The sequence below is a fragment of the Cavia porcellus genome, unplaced genomic scaffold, assembly GCF_034190915.1.
Source record: "Cavia porcellus strain 051 isolate PalLab524CR breed Dunkin Hartley unplaced genomic scaffold, mCavPor4.1 scaffold_19, whole genome shotgun sequence".
Classification (NCBI taxonomy): domain Eukaryota; kingdom Metazoa; phylum Chordata; class Mammalia; order Rodentia; family Caviidae; genus Cavia; species Cavia porcellus.
This window is the reverse complement of record NW_026947502.1, coordinates 20,535,255-20,560,727: the sequence shown is the minus strand read 5'-3', so window position 1 is coordinate 20,560,727 and position 25,473 is coordinate 20,535,255. Positions and strand designations below refer to the sequence as shown.

The 25,473-nt window shown below is 37.7% G+C and overlaps 1 long non-coding RNA gene across 1 annotated transcript in view; it reads right to left on the bottom strand.

Moving 5' to 3' along the window:
* Window positions 1–325: 325 nt before the first annotated feature.
* The window catches only part of LOC134471711 (uncharacterized), a 1,254,606-nt gene continuing 1,229,458 nt past the window's right edge, over window positions 326–25,473 (bottom strand). Inside the window, exon 6 of the long non-coding RNA XR_010041297.1 lies at window positions 326–398. This is a non-coding gene — a long non-coding RNA (uncharacterized LOC134471711). The remainder of the gene's footprint in view (window positions 399–25,473) is intronic.

Sequence of the window (25,473 nt, the reverse complement as noted above, 5' to 3'; positions counted from 1 at the left end):
TTCCTTCCAGTAGGCTATTTTAAAAGCAGTCAGGCAGACTAAAGAGACTACAGGATGTGAGGGACACTAGAAAACACCAGCTTCAGCGAGCAAGCAGGGAGAACATTTCCAGTGAGGAGACATTCTCAGGATATGTGGAAACAACTTCATCCTGAACTCACTGAGTCATAAACAAATGGCATCTCCCATTTTTCAACTAGAGGAAAGGCATGCGAGTTACGCTGGGTACAATTTTTAAACTTCACTAAAGAAGACAAGAAGAGGATAGAAAACTCAGTTGCTGTTAAGTCACCTCAGACTTACAAGTTGTAACCTCTGTCTGCTGACACTCCAGTGGCAGTTCTTCAAGTTGTGCTAAATGTCCCCTTAGGGATTTTATGCCTCTCAGGGCCTTCTGTCTAAAAGAAAGAGAGAGAGAGGAAAAAAATATCAGTGTAAGGGCTAACAATGAATCGCATGCATTAAGAACCATAATGTCTGTGAAGTGCGCTCAGTGCAGAGCAGCTGCCTGCTGCCCTAGCAAAGCCTTGGTGGCTCCCACTCTGCCAGCCCGGAGAGCCGCAGCCTTTGCTTCTCCCCCTCCAACATCTCCACCCTGACTTCCCATGGCAGCCCCTTTTAAATTTTGGATGAGGTGTCAAATGAAATTTGACAGCTAACTGATAGGTTCAAATTCTCCCAGGGCAGTCTATCCCTGAAGACACAAAAAAACTAATTCACTGGCAGCCAGGCAAATTTTCTGCGATCCCTATCATTCCACATTCAGTTTGATGTGCAACCAACCGCTTTTTTCTGGTGGAACACAGTACCTCTCATTAGAAGGGCCGAGCTGGGACAAAGGACATTGATTTTAGCAGGACACCCTCCCCAAATTCTGTCATTTTCCAAAATTGATTTATTTATTGGTTAAATTGAAAACTGTCTCGGTTAGTAAAATCACTGACCCTAAGAGGGTTTCATGAAAAATGTTATTTTTTTATGTCATTCAGATGTCATTTTGTGAGTAGTCTTTCAATCAAATTAATCTTAATTCAAACTTGTTTAGCACTGAAAGAATTTTTTTTTAAATTGTCACCATATTGTGTAACTTAAATATAATTGTGTACGTATTCTCCTGTCAGTAAGACTGACCCTGTCTTTATCATTGAATCCACTGAAACTTGAAGCAAGTATATAGGCAGTGTTAATCCCAACTTCTTCTTAAGAACCATGAAAGAGGGCTGGGGATTTAGCTCAGCTGCATAAGTGCCTGCCTTGCAAAGCAGGCAGTCGTGAGTTTGATCCCTGGTACCGATAAAAACAAAAACAAAAAAACAAAAAAACAACAACAACAACAACAACAACAAAAAACAAAACAAAAAAAAAAAGAACCATGAAAGAATGGTAGAGTGGTTTGTTTTCAAATTTGACATTACCTTAAGTATCTGGACTTGTTATGACTGGTACCCTAGATGTTCCACCAAAACCTCACACCGCCATATGTGAGGCTTTTTGGATGTGGCTGGATCTAGGGTGTGTGATGCTGGGATTAAGGACAGTGCATGCTGGGTATAGGTGGCACCAACCAAACGGCAGCCTGGAAGGGACAAAAGATTGCTGCTACTTCTCTGCTTCCTTACTTCACTGCTTTGCCATCTTTTGCCTGCCCTGCCACACCCTGGACAATTTCTCCTCTGTGATGTCCCTCGGCCATGCCACTTGTCTTAGAACCAGCTGACTATGAACTGAAACCTCTACAAGCTGAGCTACAATAAACCTTTTCCCTAAATTTGGGAGTCAGGAATTTTGTCTTAAGAGTGAGGAAAGTATAAAATGAGGAGGAAGGCACAGTAGCCTTTCTTTAAAGTTTCACCTGCCATGGTTTCTGTTACCTGCAGCCAACTGTGCTCCAAAAAGTATTAAATTTTAAAAAAGAATTAAAAAAAAAACTTATTAAAAGTTTAAATTGTATACCATTTTGTCATCTGGGGTTTAGAGCCCTATTTTGCCTAGAAAATGAATCATTCCTTTGTCCAGAGTGTCTACACAGTACACAGTACCCACCAATCTCAGACATCAGGTAGGTTGTCCAAGTGACACCATGCTTTTGGGAAAATAATTCTTATTTTTACTCAAGGATGGTCCCAAAGCACAAGCATAGTGAGGGAGCTGCGAAGTGTTTTCTTTCAATATTATCACACATCGTCACAATAAACAGAAGGGTCAGTACATGACAGTACGACCTTCAGAGAGGGAAGAGGAGGGAGGGAGGAAGAATGGGCCTTTTCAGTTGATTTTTATCACAACATATATTTTTAATTGTTCTACTTTTCTGTTAGACATTGTTGCTAGTCTGTTACGGTGTCTAATTTATAAATTAAACTTTATCATAGGTACGCATGTGCAGGAATAAAACATAATACACATAGGGTTTGGTACTGTCCAGTTTTAGGCAATACTGAGGTCTTGCACATATTTTCAAAGATATGGTGGGAGGATCATAGTAGCAATACACAGACATTGAAAGAGTTCGTCCAGATAACAGTTGACACATAGTAAGAGCTCTTTAAGTGGTAGCCTAAGGGAAATAAATGTCAGTCTAATGGTGTTCCAGAAAATTGTGTTGCATCATAGGCACTAGGAAACTCGTATCCTATAAATTAAATTCTTTAAATATACCCTGGGATATAATGCTTCAGTATCCAGTAGGTCACTGTATTTCATTTGGGTCTCCCACTTACACTTTAATCCCCTGACATTATCCTGAAATGATTTCAGAGACTCTACTCTGAGTTTGTTGTCTGAGGCTCTTTCATGCTTAAAAGACTGAACACTTGCAAGCTGGTTCCTGGGTTTCCAAAATCCATTTCCTAAAATCTGTCTGTGAAAACAGTTGTGTTAGATAAACAGGGTCAGTCTCACAAAAGAGGAAAGATGGATTGAACCATGTATTTTACATTCTGGTTTTAAATAAAAATTGCTTATCTTTCTCTACTGTAAAGTTGTAATCTATGAAAAAATAGTTACAGTTGTATCTGGATAGTTCATAAAGTGAGTCAAGTGAGTCCTTTGACTCACTTTATGAACCAACGAAATATTTCAAAAGCAAGTTACATTGGCGGTCAAAGTATTAAAAGAATGAAAGCAAGGTGGAATCAGGGTTTTGCAATAGAAAAACACAAACATAACCATAGAAAAACATATACAAATGGTAATACTAAGAAATACTATTTAACTTGCTAAATGATCAACAAAATAATGTTGATAAAATTCAATAACTTAGGTCAATGTATTACAGTCTCTGTGGTGACAGTTTTATAATGATAGATTAATAAGTAATTATCGATCACCTATGTGAGCATACATTAGAAGCTATGGAACATATCAAAGAGCACAGTAGGTAAATTTCACTGATTTGAAGGAATTTATAATCTAGGGTAGAAACCAGGTAAATAGTAAATAAAGTATTTAATATTTTAAAAAGTGATCAATATTATTAAAAATACACTAGACAAAGAACATTTAACTGGAGACAAGAGGTTGAGTGAACAAATAGAGTGGTCAGATAGGTAATTAGGCAGAAGGTCAAATTAGAATAAATATTTCAAAGCAAGGCATTTACCATGCAGCTGCTGGGTAAGGAACTCCAGGTAGGGGAACACTCACCTGACAAGCATTAAGCTAAGAGTATCCCTAGTGTGAGACCGGGTGTGTGGGAGGTTTGCCAGTCAAATAGCCATTTAGACTATTCTAAGAATGGAAATTCATAAACAAATTAGCAAGCCACTAGCAGGGTGTTAAGTGGAGGAGTGACAGGCCTAGACTTGAATTTTAATGTACTTACTCTGTAAAAAGTTGGAGCAGAGTTGCAGACAAGCACTGAAGGAAGCTGCCAGATGTAATAATTTATATAGAGATATTGGTGATTGTGGCTAGAACATGGGATGAATAGAGCCTTGGAGGTCACTAGACATGGTTAGATTGCACCTGTAGTATGGAACAAGCAATAGGAAGAGATTTAAAGAATAGTATATGAAAGTGAGAGCAGGAGAAGAGTGAGTCAATGGGAAAGGCCCAGGGGAGAGTGGAGAGATGGGGAAGTTCTACTGGGGACATTGGCCATGATACACATGCACCTGAGCAGAGGGCAACCAGTTGCATGGATCTAACACTCAAGAGTACTATTTGTGATACATGTATGAATTCAATATTTGCCATCTATCAATAGTCTTGAGAGCTTTCAAACTGAATGAGATCATGAAAGAAGGAATATTAATGTAGGAAACAAAGTGAAAATGACTCACTGAAGTCATAAGACAAAGGGACGACAAAACTGCCTAGCAAAGAATATTGTAAGTAATCAACAAGACAGGAAAACCACAGACAAGTGTGTGTGTGTGTGTGTGTGTGTGTGTGTGTGTGTGTGTGTTTTGAGCTCATCACACTGAATGAGGTCACAAAGAGTAGAGAGAAATTGAGGAAAGAAGATACATATGAACCATGACAAGTACAGTGTTGTTAAGCTATTATGTTGAAATTCTTACCAGTATGAATTTAAGAAAGAATATAAAGAGAGAAAATGGTGGAGGCAGGCTGAGGCACCACTTCAGAGTCTGGATCAAATGAGAAGCACACCTACCAAAATTCTGGCATTGAGAAATGATTTCACTGCTGCTTCAATGTAACATAAATACTACCACTCGTGTTGGCAAGAGTGATCTAGCAGTGGGAATACCATGATCACTGCTAGAAAGATGTCCCTAAAAGTCCTAGAAACACTAGAACTGAACATAGAAGGAAGGACTGACTTTAAGATAAGACTTGGCAATAGATGGAAGACAGAGTTAAGGAGACAAATAAAGAAGGTTAGTGATGATGCAGGTAGAATATATGGAGATTTTCTCCTGATGGGTTTAGTTTTATAATGAAGGTAAGTGTTAGCTTCATCAGCTGGAAATGAGTGGAGCAACATGTTTGAGGATCTAGGAAAAAATCATTAAATCATTAAGTAGAAAAATGGGCCAATGATTATGCTGAGAAAGAAAGTATGACTGCCTGGAGCCATGATATTCTCAACTGCAGGTCTGGTTTATGAAACTAAAATGATACATTGAGAATGGCTATGTGTTCTTCTTTACAACATTTTAAACTTTATCACTCCACAAGTGGAGTGGTAAGTGGATAGGTTTCAGGGTTTACCAATTAGTGTAATGAAAGGGAGAGGATTGGAAGTGAAAATATTAGCAAGGAAGAAATAAGAATGATTGACCAGAGAAATAATATGTGTAAGGAGGACAGTAAGAGCACTGAAGGAGTCTTTCAAATGAGAATCTGAGAGTATTCAATGACTGTAGGTGCTAGTGGTGTTCAAGGCAGTCAATGTGTCTACAGAGAATGAGCCAGAAATACCAAAGGCAGGAGTGTGCACAATTGATATAGAAGGGATACAGTTATCTGTATTGATTAGTTATATTTGAGAAATATCCTAAAGGTCTGTTTTAAGAGTATCTAAAAGCACATGGAGATAAAGTAACCTCCCGAGATTCATTTAAAAAAGCAGGCTCTTTGGGATTAGAAGGAACATCTGTCACAAAGAACTAGAACAAGAAAATTGTTGAAGAGACTGACCATGTTGTAGAGTTATGTAGAAGAGAAAGAAAATGACCCTGTTTCTACAGCTGACAATAAAGAATGCTAGAAATGAAATCTAGTATATGTAATTTGAAAGCTGAGAGTTTTTATAGAGGTATATGAGGAACTTCAGTCTGAAAGGAGTTATGGTTTGTATTTAGATGTCCACTCAATGCCTCATATGTTCAGAGATAGGTTTTGAGGGAAATGACTGAGTTACAAGGGCATGATACTTATCAGTGAATTAGTCCAGTGGTGAGTTTATAGCTAAATGTAATATTGGTAGGTGAAGCCTGGCTGGAGGAAGCGGTCACTGGGGGCGGGGCCTGGAAGGGTTTATCTCCTTCCCTCCTCCCTTGATCCCTCTCTTCTTGATTGACAAGGCTTTCTTCTGACATGCCCCCTTGCTATGGAGCTAACTGACTATGGAGTGAAACCTCCACAAACTGTGAGCCAAAATAAACCTCTCCTCCCTTAATGTGTAGATGTCAGGTACCGTGTCTCAGCAACAAAGCAAGTAAGCAGATGCCAGTACTAAATACAGGAACAAATGCATCTTGTGAAAAAGTGGGAGTACTTGCAGGAGAGCTGGGAAAATACATGGAAAATACACTTTTCCATGGGAAAAGTCTTAAGGGGACAGCCAAGTAATCTAAGGAAGAAATGGAGCCATGTAAAAAAATAATAAGTGCTTGATGGTAGAATGCACACATAAAGCAATTGCACTTCCTGTGTTGTTATACTCCTTTACATTAATTCATAGTTCACTGATAGATTAATGTTCCTCTTAATTAATTTGAACAATATAGTCATATCCTACAACGAATGATTTGAATGTTTGCCACACAATCTCATATTCAATGAAAATCAATAAATCCATGCTAAAATAATTAAATCATTTAAAATGAGTCCTCTCCCTTTGATTCTTTTTCCTTGGAAATATGAGAAAATAATGCAATGGAGGTTGTCTTTGTAGCATAGAAGAAGCAACTCTCTATGTACTGTTATTTTCAAGTTTGATCAATCATTTCCAACTCATTTCCTATTTTCCCTTTCAAAACACCAACCCCACCAAGAATCTCAGTAACAGAGTGTAAAATAATTTGGGCAGCTGACAGGCAATTCAATTTCCTGGCAGATTTTTAGATAATCAGACACCCAGGAGAAACTTGTAAATTTGTTTTATTCATGGTCAATTTGCTATGGCACATTTTTCTCTACCAGCTCAACTCAACTTTTTCCTCCACAGACAAGTGGAGTATCATTATGTAGCAGCCACAACTGGCTTAGGTGGTTAACCAGGCACAGATCATCATTTGTATAAACAAGCCCTTTCCTTGCTTCTTGCATTCTTAAATGAATTGCAGGCAGGTCTTTGTACTTCTCATAGGAAGCTCATGCCAGACTCTCATGGCTCACATACACACAGAAATCATACATAATTCCTCTGACTCTGTGTTCCTCTTGGAGCCATTGGACTCTGAGTTAATTACCAGAGAAATGAGAGACCAGGTCATCCATACCAACAAGAATTAGAAAACTGAGTTACCACCAAATGTAAGTACTCTAGTCAAGTGACTACAACTCTGCCACCTGGCATGTGAATATTGGAAATGTGAACATTCTGGTCTTGTCCAGAGCAATGTTATTACATGTTTGCTAGTGTAAAGAAAGAAAAGCCTGTTATTTTCTGACAAAAAACAAACAAACAAACAAAAAAAAAAAACAAAAAAAAACAAAAAACAAAACAACAACAACAACAACTTGGGTCTTTATTTTATAGATATTTTTTATTTTTTAAGAATATAATTAAATGTTGATTCATTGCACAGCAAATGAAACATCTTGACAGCCCAGATGAGGCCCATGAAACAAAAGCTGTACATTGGCATCAGCTACACAAGTTATACAACCAGTCAGTTCTTTTTATTTGTATCTCAGTTGTTTTCTTCATAGAAATATGTACTGTGGTGAGGGCTTTTCTTCTATCTTAAACCCTTCCTACTTCATAAATGTAAAAAAAAAATGGTATTTCGATATCCTTGGTATATTTTTCTTATATCAATATTTCTCTTCTTTGTTTTAGAAATTAAATTTATTTTTATATTTTTGAGATATAATTCCATACATTTAGGGAATTTAATATTATATTTTGATTTATGTGAACATTGTGAAATGATTAAATCAAGTTATTTAACCAATCCATCAAGCCTCCTATTTATTATAATTTGACAAATCCTCTTAAGTCTTTATTCTGTCACTTGCTAAGTTTTATTTTTTTTAGACTATTGAATGGTCAAGTGACTCAGCAACAAAGCAAGTAAGCAGATGATCTAGATGTTAGCAAGCAATTGGCAGTTCTGCCTATCTTTTCCCAAATTATTTATTTGAGTGTTTATATATCAATGACATTATTGTTTTTCTTGAGCACTTGGTTTCTTTGCATCCTCTCTTGATTTAACTCTTCCTTCTTGCTATGAAAATACAATAAAATTCAAGAATAAAGAGATAAGTAGAATAAAAACAGTGTTTATTTAAATGTCACAGTCACTGTGGTCATGATCATCAGGTCATATGTTGGAAATTGGACCAAAGCAGCCTGGCATGTTTCTGGCCAGCACTTTATCACTGAGTTACACCTCCAGCACATGGGCATCATAGTTATTTGGTCATTATAATCATTTGGATCATAAGGATTTTTAATCTCTCTATCCCTGCCTTTCTCTTATCTTCAGAGGATATCTGAGAAGTCCCCAAGAGCTGAGATAAAGAATCTTTTCATTTATTATTTATTTATTTGAAACAGGGTCTTGATCTGTAGTTCAGGTTGGCCTTGGACTCTCTATGTATCCAAGACTGGCTTCAACCTCACAGCAGTCTTCCTGCTTCAGCCTCCTGAGTGTTGGGATTATAGGTGCATGCTACCTTGCCTGGCAAGGAATCCAGCCTACCCACTCACTCATAGAATAAATTTGCCTGTTTGCTGAATCCCATTTTGCAAAAGAATTTTCAAGGATAGTAAGATAAATGGGAAGTGTTTGGTAGGTAGAAATTTAAAATATATACTCAAAGAAATTGAGCACAGACCCTCTAGACATAGTGTCTTAGGATCTAGAGTTGGGTATGTGTGGAGGATTGGGGATGTCTTCAAGGTGGATGATCTTGAATATGAATTCCTACTGATATAAAAGGAAATAAAACACCCAACCTGCTAGATGACCGACATGCTGAGTTCATATGGAATGAATTCTATGGAACAGAAGTTAAGTGTAGGAAAGATTTAAAGATAGATTTAAACAGCAGGGAACCAGAAAGTGGGTTGCCACTAAGACTTCTCCAAGAATGTTTCACGGAACAAAATCAGGAGGTGAGTGAAACGTAGGTCAAACTACAATCTACCAATATGATTACAAGGGTAGCCATTTAGCTAGTACTGATCCGTACGGAGGCAGGTCATGTACAAGGGCACATGGAAAGAAGAAAGGCATGTTGGGGAAAGGATGGATCTGGATGCTCCAGTTACCCACGTGGGTAGCCAATGCCTAGTGGGACTTTACTGGGCCAGGTGATACCAATGACAGCATAATTCCAGGTTACTGCCTATTCCTTTGGGAGGCACATGGGTCTGGTCATGACCTCTTTGTACTGAGTCCTGACCTGCAACAGATGTGCCTCTAGATACAATGCTGATGTCTTTATTTTTTCTGCTGACTGCCTCAAGAGCCCAGGGTTTTCCACCTAATTTATCTGAGTGTAACACTACTCTCTATCAGGTCACCCATATGGTGGGTCACTTTAGAATTTAAATCATTTGCAAGTGTTTGAAGCAGAGATGTGATCTGTGGGAGGACACACAGTTTACAGGTGAAAAGAGGAAGTCTATACACAGGAGAAAAGGTGTAGTCTGCAAGTGAAAGAAAATTTCCTAGGCTTAATGAGTCTTCAGAGAAGAGAAAAGTATACAAAACAAAACAAAAACAAAGACTCTTGGGCTTGAGTACTTTTGTGACCTGAAGTTGTTTTATTTTTTTTAACTGCAATTTTAAAATTTTGATTTCCTGGTTGGGCATAGTGGCCTAATCCCAGCACTTGGGAAACTGAGGCAGGAGGATAATGAGACCATCTCTAAAATCAAATTAAATTAAATTAAATTCTGATTTCCTCATCTGCTTTCTACCTATTTTTATTTCTTTTATCTTTTGTCACTTTCTGTGTTAGTTAACTGACTAAAGTCCAGAGGCGGGGAATACCCAGATGATTTGAGGCAGCATGGCTGTCTGAGTGGAGAAAAGGTGGGAAGTATTTTGGCTGAAGTAAATGCTCTAAGAAAATGGAGGTCAGTGGTTGTTATGGTTGGTTCATTGGTCAACTTGAGTTTAGAAGCTTAACTAAGTAACTCAGTAGTTGTACATCCTAGGATGTATAGGACATGCCCTTGGGTGTCTATTTACACTCCGGGATATTATAGTGGAGCTTCCTTCTGCCTGCTTTCCTTTGGTGGGCCTCAGCTGGTCTCTTTGGAGGAGCTGAAGTCTTTTCCTCTGCCAAGGATGGCTACTGATCTCTCTGCAGGAGCTCTAGTCTTCACCTTTGCCTTAATTGTTGTCTCTTGGTTTTTGGTGCAGATTCTCCAGCTCCCAGCAGTGGCTTTGGCCTGCTGATGCAGACCTAGTCTCCAGCCCCAGCCCCACTGACCCTTCAGTCTTCCTTCCATGGTAGAGTCCTCGGCCTCCTGTTACAGACTGGCACACAAGACACGGCTCTGGGCTCCAGACTGAATTTTTTGGACCTCTAGTGAGTGACAGATCTCCTGTACACGTTCATATTTCACTCTGTGGCTGGTATATTGTCAGCTAATCTTGTAAATTTCTGTGTCCTACAGTAAATCTCTTTTGCTTGCAAATACTGACTATAAAATTTTCTTCCCTCTTGTGGATTACGGTGAAATATTTTCCACTTCTTCAACAGAGAGGAAAATGAAATTCCTTTTGCTTTTTCTCTTCCCTTTTCATTTTTTTAAATAACCCTCAGAAGGAAGTGTTGATTTCAAATCCATAGGAATTTGATGGGAGGTGTGCAAAACTTGTTGGTCTTTAAATGTGGGGAAAGGGTGGCAAGTTCTTTGCAGAAAAAAAAAAAAAAAATCTCATTTGAATACGCATGGATAAGTGCTAAGGGTTAGCCAGGATTGGAGATGTTGAAACAAAGGAAAGTACAATTTGCTTTGCATAAGAATGTAATGTGCATTTTCTGGTTTCCCTTGGAGACTGGAGGAGGAAGTTGGTGGGCAGAGAGACAGAGAGACTGAAAGAAGCAGGAGAATGAAACCTGACCGGGAGGATGGATAGTGGCTGAACAATGAGGTAACTATAGGGGCCTAACATAGCAGAACCAGCCCCTGGGATGTTCCCTTCCAAGGGCAAGAGAGGTCACTGCAGAGCTACTGAAAACAGATACAAGACTTTGCATTTTTTCCCTACTCTACTGTATGCAGTTATTCCCAGGCTTTTTCTGCAAGTCTTCATAAGAGTTACACACTCCAGCCCTGGGCATTATTGCTGCTCTAGAGAATGATAAACAGGAAGCTTTCTTCCAGTTTTGAGAAAAGAGCACCAGTGCAAGACCTAACAGCCTGCAGAGTCAATAAGACAAATGAAGAAGCTCAAAAGCTGGAATCTAAGCAACTGATACACCTTATCATCAGTGGATTACATATGACTGAGAAGCTCTGGGTATGTCTCCTAGCTAAATGCCCTGCTAAACTGTACCAGGTTTGCTTTGTGCTCTAGGTCAGTGTTTTAGTTCCTTTCCTCTCACTGATGAGACAAAATACCCAGTGTTCAAAATTAAGGAAGGAAAAGTTTATTGAGCTCACAATTTGTGAGGTATCTGTTCATAATCAGCTGGTGCCAGTGCAGGGTGGCATGATGAGGGGAAACACTTCAAGGTGGCAGAACACAGCAAAAGCAACAAGAGCCAAAGAGCGGGAAGAGCAATCTTCTTTCCCTCCTTTATATTGTAAGCAGGCTACTCACCCTGGGGCAGGTGTATTACTCATATCTCTTTGCCCTCCTCTTGCACAGGCTGATGATGTCTACAGAGTGAGGACCCTGTACCCCTGCTAAGTCATTTACTTAAACGTCTAAATTTCTCAGTTTAATACAATGAATCAACCATTATAATATCCTGGAGTGTAAATAGCCACCCAAGGGCATGTCCTATACATCCTAGGATGTACAACTACTGAGTTACTTAGTTAAGCTTCTAAACTCAAGTTGACCAATGAACCAACCATAACAACCACTGACCTCCATTTTCTTAGAGCATTTACTTCACAAACAATTTCTAATTGTAAATCCTGTATCTCTTTAAGATGTAAATCTTCCCAGTCTTTTGCCAGATTTAGAGCCCAGAAATGTTCTTTTTTTAGAGGAGACCTCTCCTTGTGCAAAGGTCAGTATCTAGGAAGACAAAGCTTTGTCTCCTATCATCTGTGGGAAGGCGATTTTAACCTGTCTACTCTTCCTCAGTTCTTCCCTTGCAGATCACTCCAGTTCTTAAATCTCTTTTGCTTTTAGTTTCATTGCAACGGAGTACAATTTGCATCCTTTCCTATGGTTCAACAACCTTGAATAGTCTTCCTCATTGCTTCTAATAAGTATCCAATGCAATTTCCCATCCCATGAATGATTAGAAAACTGAGATCTTCGGACTACTCACATCCATGTTGTGAGACAGACTTCAGCTGGCAGTGTCTGCCTAACATCTTTTCACTCTTTCTCTTCTCACCACTACTCTTTCACTTTACAGGAGGGTTTCTGCCTTCTCTGTACAGTTCTGAAGGAAACAACGTGGAACATACATTGCACGCTCTCATAGCTCTCTGCCACCTGAGCCCATTTGGATCTACAGATTTCTCAGGGTTATTTGCATCTTTAGTTGAATAGCTCAGCACAGAAGAGAGTTTCAGTGAATCTATCTTTGTACTGGGATTTTAAAGAGAGTCTTTATTGGACAACTTTTGCTAAAGTCCTGAACTTTTACAGCAATTTTTTTTTGGAATCAAAGTTGTTGAGTTCTTTAGTATTGTAGGTTATCTTAGTCATTACTTTTGATTTCCTTCTTGTTTTGTCTTGTATTAGTGATTACTTAACCTTAGCCATTCACAGTGACAGAATCATAAATGATATGGGTCAGATGGGAAGCTAGCTCATTTTTATGTGAATAACAGACAGAACTTCAAGAAGGATTTTCAACACATCCTACAACCCTCTTCCCTTCCATTCTTTTTTCTTCTCTTGTCAACCAATTATCTGTGTTTCTATTGATTGCTACATGTACGTTTTAATGATTTTTTAAATAAAATGGTTTTATTGGTATATTTTACATATATAAAATGATCACATTTATCACTCTTAATTTGTACATGATATAACTTGATTATTTTTTCTCCCCATTCCTCTATACTCTCTTAAACCCTCTTCCCTTCATTATTTACAAAATATTTGTTCCTATTTTTCCACTTAGTGTGATGTTGGCAGTTGATTTATCATACATAGCTTTTATCAGATTTTATTTATTCCAATGTTCTGTAGGATTTTTACAATGAATGGGTGTTGAAATTTGTCAAACACTTTGTCTGCATCTATTGATATGATCACATGTTTTTTTGTCCTTGGCTGTGTTAAGATAGTTTTATAGTTAAATTTATTAATTTCCCTGGGATGAATCCCACTTGGTCATGGTATATCTTGATGATCCCTGCATTTTGTTTACAGTATCACACTGAGGATTTTTGCATCTATGTTTATTAGAAGGTTGGCTTGTAGTTCACTTTCTTAGTTGATTCCCTGTCTGGTTTTGGAATCAGGATAATCCTTGCTTCTAGGAATGACTTTGGGAGTATTTCTTCTCTTTCAATTTCATTAAAGAGTTTGAGAAGTAGTGGTACTAGATCTTCTCTAAATTTCTTGTAGAATTCTGGAATGAATCCATCAGGGCCTGTGCTTTTCTATGTTGGTAGGTTTTTAATTATATATTCAATTTCATTGACTACTATTGGTTTATTTAGAATTTTTGTAGTTTCTTGATTCAGCTTTGGTAACATATGTATCTAAGAATTTGTTCATTTATTCTGCATTGTCCATTTTATTAGAATATAAATTCTCAACGTAGCTATAGGTTAATCTGGATTTCTGCATGACCCATTGTGAGTTCACCCTTTTCTAGTTGCTTGGATTTGATTCTTCATTTCATTTTAAGTTTGCTAAGTGTTTGATTTTTTTAACCTTTCAAAGAGCCAACTCTTTGATTCATTGAATCTTTGTACTAATTTCATAGTCTCCATTGAATTTTCTTTTTTTTTTTTTTTTTTGTCTTTTTCCTTTTTATCGGTACTGGGGATGGAACTCACGACTGCCTGCTTGCAAGGCAGGCGCTTATGCCATTGAGCTAAATTCCCAGCCCCTCCATTGAATTTTCTGATCTTTGTAATTTCCTCCCTTGTGTGAGCTTTGGGCTTAACCTGTTCTTCTTTTTCTAGATACTGAGGTTCAACATTAATATGTTTATTTAAGTTAACTTTATTTTCTTGATATAGATATTTACCATTTTAAATTTCCCTCGTAGAACTGCTTTCATTGTGTCCCATAAGTGAACTTCTTGTGTTTTTTTTTTTTTTTTTATTTTTGTTTTGTCACTGATTTCAAATTTCTTTGCACTATGGTATGATAGTATATAAGGGATAATTTCAATTTTTTTGCATTTATATAGGCATTTTCTATGAGCTAGTGTGTGGTCTATATTGAAGAATGTCCTGTGTGTAGCTGAGAAGAATTTACATTCTGTTGTTGTGAGCTGGGATGCTTTGTAGACATCTACCAAGTCCATTTGTTCATAAATTTGGTTCAATTCTAACATTTAATTGTTGAGTTTTTGGTCTAGTTGATCAGTCTATTTGTGACAATGGGGCACTGAGAACCCCCAGTATGACTGTGTTAGTGCTTATGTGATTTTTCATGCCCATTTATATTTGTTTTACATACTTCAATGCACTAGTATTTCTTGCATACATATTTATGTTTCTTACCTCTTCTTCTTAGATTATTCCTTTTTGAAGGATATAGTGACCTTTTATTTCTTGTCTCTCTTAAGCAGTCTTGGCTTGAAATCCACATTTTCTACACGTAGAATAACTACCCCAGCTGTTTTCCACATTCCTGTCTTCAGTGTACTGCTTTTCACCCCTTGATGTCCAGTCTATGAATTTATTTTTGAATTAAATGTTTCTTATATACAGCATATTATTGGATCTCGCTTCTTGATTCTTTCTGCTCACCTGTTTCTTTTGACTGGTGAACTGAGACCATTAACATTAATGGTTATAACTGATATGTATTGACTTATCCTAGTCATGCTGTTTTCTTGTTGACTCCTTTTCCCCCCTCCTTTGTTCAACTGTTTGCCTTACCTGGTGATTTCATTCTGTTGGAGTTCATTCTGTTTAGTCCTTGTTATCTCTTTCTAGAATGTCCTGTAGAACTCTTCAGAGTGCTAGTCTGGTGTTCATTGATTTCCTCAGGTCCTTTCATTATGGAAGTATCTTATTTCTCCATCAATTTTTAAAGATAGTTTTGCAGGGTACATCAATTTAGATAGGAGGTTTTCTTCTTTTAGAGCTTGAAATACTTCTCTTTGACTTGAAGGTTTGTGTTGATATGCCTGCTGTAATTCTAATTGGCTTTCCTTTTTAGGTAATGTTTTTCTTTTCCTTAACAACTTTTAATATTGTGTTATGTTGAATTTCTGGAATTGTGACTATTAGATGCTTTACCATAGATTTTTTTTTTTTTTTTCATAGCTAACTGGAATCCTACAGGCCTTTTTTCTGTATGTTGAACTCTTTTTCTCTGTTAGAAAGATTTTCTACCATGATGTCTGCGAACAGGGTTTTTAATGTTATTTATTCTATTTCTTGCCTTTTCATCAACTCTAGTCAAACTTATATTGTTGTTTGTATCACCCAGCAGCTGTTGGACTGAGTTCTCATCGTCCCTTACTTTTTAAAGAAATCTTGCTTTTCATGAACACTAAGCACAAGCTTGTCTTCTATATCTGAAATTCTATTCTCACATTAGCTCATTCTGCTGCATGTATCTTCAATTAAATTTTTAATCTCTTAGATATTGATTTAAATCGGTTTTGTGGATTCTGTTTCTTTGCTGTTTAACATTTGTGGTTTCCAACATTTTCCTAAGCTCCTCTATTTTATTTATTTTTTATCTGTGTCTGCTATAGAGTCACAAAATATTTCTGGTACTCTGGCTTCTCTTCAGATTGCATAAATTTATCATCTTTTACTGCATATTTCTTTCATTGTAGTCATCATCTCATCATTTCTGCAGCTTTCTGGGACATTACTTGTCATCTGACTTTTTTTTTCCTAGAGCGTTATGCATTGGCTTTGTTGCTACCACTTCAAGGAGTTCAGGTGGGTGATTTTCAGCTTATTCCCCCTCACTGCCCCCTAGATTTTCCTTTGGTGAGCTGGTCATCAGGGGTTAAATCTTGTTTAAGTATCTTCTCATTTTGTATTTTTTTTTTTCTGCTTTAGTTTAAGTCCTTGGTTGGTCGCTGTTATGGATATGACTACTTCTCAGAGGTGGCTTCTATTGTACTGAATTTTGGGGTTGCAAAAGACTACCTCCTCAATTTATTGAGTGTGAGAAGTTGCTGCCTACTTGGCCCAGTCTCTAGTTCTTTTGCATTGACCTACAATATTTTTTGTGACACTTAAACAATCTCAGTCTTGGTATGCCAGGAAGAACAGCTAGTTAGAACAATTATGTCACTTTTGTCTAATGTGGTACAATCCACAATAACAATAGTATAAAACAGAACCTAGAATATTAAAATCTGAGATAACTATTAATTTGCCACCTTTCACTGTATGATCTAGATTTGTGGTTATAGAACAAAACCTAAAACAAACCAAAAAACTGTATTCAGTAAGTAGACTTTCAATATGGCAATTTTACCCCCAGGATAGAAAATTTAAAATGGGTTGGGGGGAAAAAATAGAGAAATAGAAGAAGGAAAGATTATAAGCAAAGCCAGAGGACAAATGAAGGTCATACAAACTTTGAGAGATCAGTGCAGAATACAGGAGGAACAGAGAGAAGAGAAAAATAAGAAGAAAATAAGAAGACCAAAACAATAAATGACCACAAAGAATAAAAATGGTTTTCATAGTCACATAAAAATAAGAACAATGAAGAAAAAAAAAAATCCCCCAAAGGCTAAAGAGACAGAGACAGAGAGAGAGAGAGAGAGAGAGAGAGAGAAAGGAAAAAGAGAAATACACACACACATGCATGAGAGGCAGAGACACACTTCAAGGTATGTCTCTTCTGTCACTGGTAAATGTGAGGAGAATCCCAATCCATGTTGAGTAATCTCAGCGAGCCAGCAGTAGCTTCACAGTGGAGTACTGCAGTATCCCTGTGAGTCTGTACCCTTACTCTCCAGAAGTTCAAGTTGCTTTCTGCCTGTTTGGCTGCAACCAGGCCTCTTCAGCCTGCAGCAGTCAGTGAACCTTCTGAGGGTTTGAATTCTTCCGGGCGCCACTAAGTGGAGCCAGCAGTGTTGTGACTTCTAAACTCAGTTGGCCCTCCTCCAAGATGGTTCCCAGCCAGTCGCCCTCCCAAAGGATATCTGATCCCGCAGCATTCACCGCCAGCCAGGGTAGTCTGCCACGTCCACTGCTCCTCTGCACTGCTGCATCTGTCGGGGAATCTCTGTGCATCTGCAGGTCTGAACCACTCCTTCCACATAGTAGGTCCTGGCTCAGGGAGAATGCATCACTCTCCTTCCTTCATCATCACTGAATTTTCTCTCTTTGTTCTCCCCATTGGCTTCAATTCTAGCTTCAGATTCTTCCTGGGTCTAGGAAAACCCCTTTTCTTCTTTACTTCCTCATATTACTATATTCCAGTGTCTGGACACTCAATCTTGGAAATACTCTTTGTCTGCTCCTCGTCGCTCCACCATCTTCCCAGAATCGTGTTTGTTTTAATGATATTTTAACAAAATTTTCTTAGTTTATTATTTTCAGTTAACCTTTCATTTTCTTTTTTTTAATCTTTAAATTAATATTATTTCTTGCCACAAGTTTTGCCCATCAATAGCTTGTTTATATGTCTACTTACAATTGTGTCTTCCAATAACTTCTAATTACTCCAGGGCCAGGAGGCATTGGGAGTTCCTAGGGTGCCACGTGGTAGACTCACCGGCTGTCTTGTAGGTAAGGTGCTTGCTGAAGCTGGTCAGTGGCTGTGAATACTGAAGACACCACTGGTCTACTTCTGAGCCGTCAGTCAATGACGTTATTATTGGCTTTTATTTTTCCTTTTCCTTTTCTCTCTCTTTTGAGACAGAGTCTTGTGTAGTTCAGGGGAACCTTGAACTCACCATATTGCCTAGTCTGTCTGCAACTCATGACAATCCTCTTTCTTCAGGATCCCAAGTGTTAGGATTACAGATGGCTCCCACCAATGCTCAGCTACACTGGTCATTGTCACTCCTTTGTCCCCTCCCAGTTGTTTTCTGCCTTCCATGCAAATTGCTAACTTGAGAACAGTGCTTCACTACTTCATAGCCTTCAATTGGTATAAAAAAGTAACAGTCAAAACCTTTATATATTTTTTAAATACATAATTGTGAAGAAAGAAGAACACACATGTGTTTCTGTTTAAACATTCATTTTTGTTTTATGTTTTCTCTTTTTAAATAAATCAAATCTGTCATCACTGTGTTAGGAAGATCATGGAATAACTCCCCCAACCCAAAGAAAAAGAAAGAAAAGAGAACACATGAGTTGAAGCTAATCAGATGTCTGTTAGAATCCTGTCTTCATAGTTTTAAGTCTTACAGCTATTTTGTTATTGTTTCTCTTGTTTTGATACTGGCACATTTTGTTAGCTTTCTTATATGTCACACAGAGATTATAATTCCACTATCCAGGTATGGGGAAAGTATGTAAATGAAGCTTTAGATTTTAGTAAACTAAGTGGAGGTGATGATGATGACATTGATAAATCATTGTTACATTTACATATAATCCTGTGCTAACAGTAATCCCTGATCACATCACATTACATGGCCAATGAGGAAAAATCCACTGTTAATAAATATCAGGACACCTCACTTGAGCACTTGCAACAAAAGTAAATGATTTTGCAAAGGTGAGGGTCAGAATTCTTTTAATAAAGCCAGGATCGTAATCGACAGCCAAAGAGTTATCACAGAGTGACTCTTGGGAAAACTCAGAAACTTGTAAAATGTAAAAGCCTCTTGTTTCTCTAAATATAGAAAATGAGTCTCTACCAGATGGGATTTCCTGAGTGCTTCATCTCCAATACAAATAAAAAAAGTCCTAAAATCAGTAAACAATCTAGATATAAATACTACAACCTCATCTTTTATGTCACTTAAATAATTAAAATGATTCTCATTGAATAATGAAGTTATTTAAGGAGAAACATCAGAGGAGCATCCAGCCGGCACATCTAACTGCTTTTGCCTCAAGTGACATGTTCCCAGCAGTGGCTTACATTATGCCTTCATAAAACATGTCCTGTCATTTTTTTCCAGTGCTGTTATTTTTGGCAGATAGTAAGAAAAAGCATCAATCTGTGGTGTATGAAAGCTCTGGATGAAAATAAGGAGGAGCGTGACTCCTGATGCAGCAGAGCCTGCCTACAATTTGATGGCAAACCTGTCCAAACCAGAGAGGTGAAAGCGGCACTCATTCACAGGCAGGGGTCTGAACCCTGCAGTGCCATGGATTTGGCTTCTTCCTGTACATTTTAACAGGAAAACTGTAAGTAAATCAATGTCACTATATAGAGTAGTGTAGTAAACAGTGATTATAAGGGGATAGATTCAATACAGGACACATAATTTTTAGGATTATTTTGCAATGACCCCAAAAGTCAAATGCAGTGAAATACAGGTTATCTGTCTGAACAGTATAGATCCAAAGAATCCAGGTGAGGGCCTGGGTGCTCCAGAAATGTCCTGCATGTGTCCATCTGAAGACTTAGAGCCCATGGCAATGTCTTCTACGAGTCCAGCTGAAGATCTAATATACAACATTGTCTCATGCAATTCTATACCAAGGATCTGCATTGGGAAGGTCCAAAGATTAGTAGTGGAATCTAGAAAGTCTGCACCATTGGGAGGAAGGATCTGTGTCAGCAGGCTGTGGGATGTGAACTGGAGCCAGGAAGCAGGGCTCAAAGTAAGAAACAGAAGAACCACCACCTTCTTCAGTGATAGTGAGGACCCAAGCTTCTCTGAGGATGGAATATCTGAATTCCTATCAGGAAAACTAATGGGACCAACTTCTCCAGAAAATCAAGAACACACCATCTTCCCTTCTACTTCTTCTTTTATACTGTTGGCAACAATTCTCAGGTGGGTCTTCCACACCCAAGAACCACATGATTTAATTCAGCTATAAATTGACTATTTAATTCAGTTATAAATTGACTATTAATTAATTTAATGAATGTAGTGTGTTTTACTTTAGGTTTGTGTTATTTTTTCAGTATGGGTGATTGGATCCAGGGCCTTTTCACACTGAAGTACACCACCAACTACTTCCCTCGACATTCATGTTTCTTTTCTTTTTCTTTTTTTTTTTCTTTTTTTTTCCTGAAACACAGTCTTGCTAAATTGTCCAGATTGATTTGAGCCTCCTAGAATACTGAGATTATAGGTAAGTGCCACCATCCAGCAAGGTTTTAATAGGTCCCTATAACAACAATGCTGTAACAATTCTCCTCTAAGTGAGATTCCATGATGAAATAAATTAGATATCACTAGGTCAATGAATTAGTCCACGTTGATCTAATCGTACACTTTGCCTTTCATTGTCCAATAGCAGAAATACTTACCATCAACCACTGACTGATCTTTCCATGCTTTCTTACTAGCTAGCCATGATATGGCAATTACACCCTATTTCCCAGGCTTCTTTGCTTTTGAATATGGCCATAAGACTAATTTCTCTTCAGTGCAAAATGTGTCAATGGGATATACGTTAATTCATGTCTGGGTCCCTAAAACTTCCCTAAATACTTGTACTTCCTACTAATTGCCTGCTATACATGAGAATTATCTATAAAACTATTCTTTGAAAACTGTAGAACTGTTATCATTTGGGCTTCTAGAATAATTCCAAGGTGTAGAACCAAACTTTAACTGCTCAGTTAAAACAGTGATTTGGAAATGCTTCCCTATACATCTCTAAAAATCTAGCTTACTAAGCAGACATTGTTTTTTAGAATGCCATTTTTTTAGCATTTATGCAGGTATGTCTTTGAGTGTTTTGCATGCTCTATTTTGTTATTCGTTGTTGTTATTCAGTTTGCATTTGATATGCATGGAGCTCCTGGAAAATATTCATTTCCAACCATCATTGTTATTGCCAATTTCACATTAATAAGGGGATTATACAGAAACAGTTTTCCTGGGGTTGTGTGTAGCTTGCTTACTAATCATGGGAATGTACTTCAAAAAACTGATTGAAGATACACATCAAAATGAAACATTTACTTCAGTGTTAAAAATATATGATTATGACATATGATATGCTTCAAGATTTCTCTTGGAATTTGCAGAATAATTCTTTTGGTAGTCTTAGACAGATTCAGCCACCAGAATAATCACAGAAGATTTAGAGAATACAATCTCCTGAAATAGGAAAAAAAAAAAAATGCCTGATACACCAAGGCCTTGTTCCTGTTCCTCTAAGAGTTGTAAGATTTTTGAACACCCTGAGTTTTATTCCTACCTGCCCTGGGATCAAGGTGCCCTTCAAGGGTTTATCAATAGTACCACATTGTCCCTGAGTCTGTAATACAGAGTATACTGCCTCTCACAGTCTCAAAACTGCTGCAAGTGGAGCCTGGCTACTGTAGACTTCATGGACCCAGATAAGCTTTGTTGAACATTGGGTAACTGTTTACAATGAATCCTAGCATTCTTTATTTCCTTGATGTCTATCTACAATGAAAAATCCCACTTTGTGTAACATTTTGTGAGCATATTCTGTCTCAATCCATGTATGTAATTTGTAAAAGTATAGCCCAAGATGCAAGAAGTAACTGGACCCAAATTCTCAGTGTTTGCATAGTGGAGACCTTAGTTATTATTATGGTTCATATCTAGATGTCTCCCCAAGCCTCAGTCATAGGCCAGGCTTTTCATAGCCTAGTGACTCTAGGGTGGGTGATACTAAATTACTCCACTGATTGACATTATCATACTTGTGTATGGCACCACCCACAAGGCTGGTAGCCTGGATTGTATAGAAAGGAAAGACAGGGTGTATGTGGGCTGCTTGTTGATTGCTGCCTTCTGCTTATTATGACATGGATTATATTTCTGCTATGGTGTCCCTGCCATCGCATCCTGCCTTGGACCCAGCCAACGATGGCCTGAAACCTCTACAAACTGAACTGAAATAAATATTTCCACTTTAATCATGGGTGATGGGTATTTCATCACAGCAATGACAAAAGTAACAAGACAGTTATCTCTCCAGGCAGTGAGATACCTCTCTTTGGATTGGTAATTAGCAAAGCTCCTCTACAACATTGTATGTTGTATTGGTTAGCATCACATTATTAGATCAAAATGTCTAACCTGTACAACTTGAAGGAGGAAATGTTTATTTTGGCTCACAATTTCAGAGATTTCCTTACATGGTCAGCTGGCTCCAAGATAGGAACATCATGGCAAAGATGCTTTGCAGTGGAGAGCTGCTCTCTGGATATCTGTGGAGGGTATTATACATTTAGCTCTTCTCTATCGTAACTCACACTCAGACATATGCATGTTCACATGCCATACAATCATAATTTTTTGATGTGGCTCAACAAATAGCACAAAAAATTAACCACTTTCTTATGGAAGGAAAGAGAGGACAAACTCATCGCTCCAAACAAAACGTGTGCATGCATGTTAGTTAGATTTGGCAAATGTTTTCATACTCAATACTGAATTAGAGAGCTTGAAAGAAGCTAATGTGCTGATGAAGTCTGAGGCTGAGTCCTAATTCAGTGGACATAATGCCAGGATTAATTTGGCATGCTGGCCATCAGTGCAGGAGCCAACACAGTTAACATGTCAAGGATTAACTGTGCCCGCAAAAGGTATCTTAAATTCTACCTGAGATGGGTAGCTCATAGAAAGTGGCATAGTAGCTCAAATGTCTACTCATGTAAGACTTACATACACTTTTCTCTGACAAGATGCCAAAATATTACATTTAAAACATATGGAAGATTTGAGTTACTGACTTTATATTGATAGTAAGATGTGTCTTGGAATTTCAAATGATGTGATTTTTTTCTTTCCTTTACATGATGATTTTATTTTATTACAATTATCTGTGATTTAAGATTAACAGGTAGGGATGGGGATTTAGCTCAGTGGCATGAGTACCTGCCTCGCAAGCACAAGGTCATGACTTCCATCCCTGGTATCAAGAACAAACAAACAAGATTAAAAGGGAACTGGCACAATCAAAGAAAGGAAGAAGGAAGGGTAGAAAAAGAAACACAGAAAAATAAAAGAAAGAAAAAAGAGAGTGAGAAAAGGAAAGAAAAGAAAAGAAACAGGGAAAGGGAGAAATAAATATTTTGGCTTCCTAGAATAGCCTACAAAATTCGCACCAAGGAAAACACTTCTGAAAAAAAATGTTTTAATTTTTAAACACGTGGGTAGTATTTGGATGAGGGAGATGAAGGTAGTTGGGAGCACATTCTGAAAGAGTAAGGCAACAACTAGGCTGTAAAGAACAACTGAGTAAAGGGTCACGATGCGGGAAGATGGGTGAGAAGTGAGGGATGGGAGGAGCTCAATGCTCTTCCAAAGACTGGCAAACCAGGCAATGGGGTGGAGACATCTCTTAGCATTCTCCTGAGACGCCCTCCCAGTCACCTACAGGTGCTACAGAGAAAAATAACCATTGCCCAGGAAGACTGTGCTTTGAATTAAAGAGCTGAAAGAGGAAACTGCCCACCCTCAGAAGCAGGTTAGTTTCCCTTTCCTTTGTCCATTTTTGAGAGCGTAGAATACTTTCCATAGCTCTCATTTTTTTGTCTTTGCATCTTCTTACAAAGTCTGCCTGATCCTTTCCTAGCCCTTCTGCCTAACTTACGATTATAAAGTTTTCATGAATCTTTCCGTCCACTTGTTCAGCATCAGGAACTTGGAATCAGTCATGCTGAAATATTTACACTATGAACCCTGGCAAATGTGACAAAGCCTTATCTATAAGCACCCCAAGTAGGTGGTGGAGACAGAAAAAAACAAGTGGTAGAGGGAAAGTCTCTGGCACTGCAACTAAGTAGACTAGAAATTTTAAAAAAGCAATAGTAGATGTCTTTTCTGGTATTATGTTACCTAAGTCATCTACTCTTCATTAGTGATTATTAGTTGAGCATGTATATTAACTTGTATCATTTGATTATATTATCACAAACTTAAGAATAGCCACTTATCAATGATTTTTACCACAAAATCTTTTGGGAAAAATGTAGATTTTTAGAATTGTAATGTCAAATAAAGTGAAGATACAAAAAGAATTGAAAGCAATGTATCCTGAAAACCATAATATTTGGCTTACAACACAAACCACCTCCCTACATAAATTAAGAAAAAAGATCTGATCCTTATAGTGTATGATTTCTCTACCAACCAGTTAGGATTTCTTTCCCTTCTGTTTTCAAAGCTACTGAAGCAAAAGGCCATTAACAGACTGATGATCCTGCAAAACTTGTTTACCTCAGGAAAATTGCTGGGCAATATGGAAACCACAGGAGTGGATTAGGCTGCACACGCAGACAATCCATGTTGTGTTCAATTTAAGGTTTGAGGAAACCAAGCTGAAAAATGTGACCTCCCACACCTGTTCAAGGGAGAAAGACAAATATTAAAAAGTCTATGAAAATTCCTCCCGCAGTTGCTTGTTAATGACATGATGCTACTACAAATTTTGGAGGCTGTGGTCCTCATAACCTCCCAAAGTTCATTTGTAACTACATCTCCTGTGAGCTCGGAACCCTTGCCATCCCCAGAATAAAGTTGATCGGCTGACAGTAATGAGACAAATATGTATTAGCTTCATGCCTCAGAAACTGTAGTGCCCCTAGTGAATCCTTGACATTTACTGTGTGCAATTTTCCCTGGTGTAAAATGCAGTTTAAAAACAACTGGAACATATGAACATGCAGGCAGTGACCATGTCAGCCAAGAAGCGATTTGCTTAAACTACCTTGTAACCTGTTCCTCAAGTACTGACTATGATATGTGAATAAAATAGCTCAGATATTTGGAAGAGATGCTTAATTACAAAATCATTTTCTATAATGACCTTTTATTTGAATTGGGATATATATATATATATATATATATATATATATATATATATATATTTGTATTCTAACTTCTATGTTAGTTTTTCACACAGCAAGACTAACATAAATAATATGTCATAAATCTGATACTATTTTCCCTCAATATCTACAATAAAATCCAATGTAACTTATTTTCTCTATGCTATCCTTCTCTTCTGGTACTCCAGACTTCTTGCTCTCTGGCTCTAATGTGTTAAGCATCACCAGCTTCCAGCATTTAACATTTGAAGAACCCCTCCTAGATCACCTTTATTCTTCCATATTTACATGACTAGCATCTTTTCATTTTTGTAGGTATAATTTAAATTTCTTCTACTCAAAAAGGCTTTCCTGGACTACTCAACTAATTCCTTGATCATCACTCACTGTCACACTA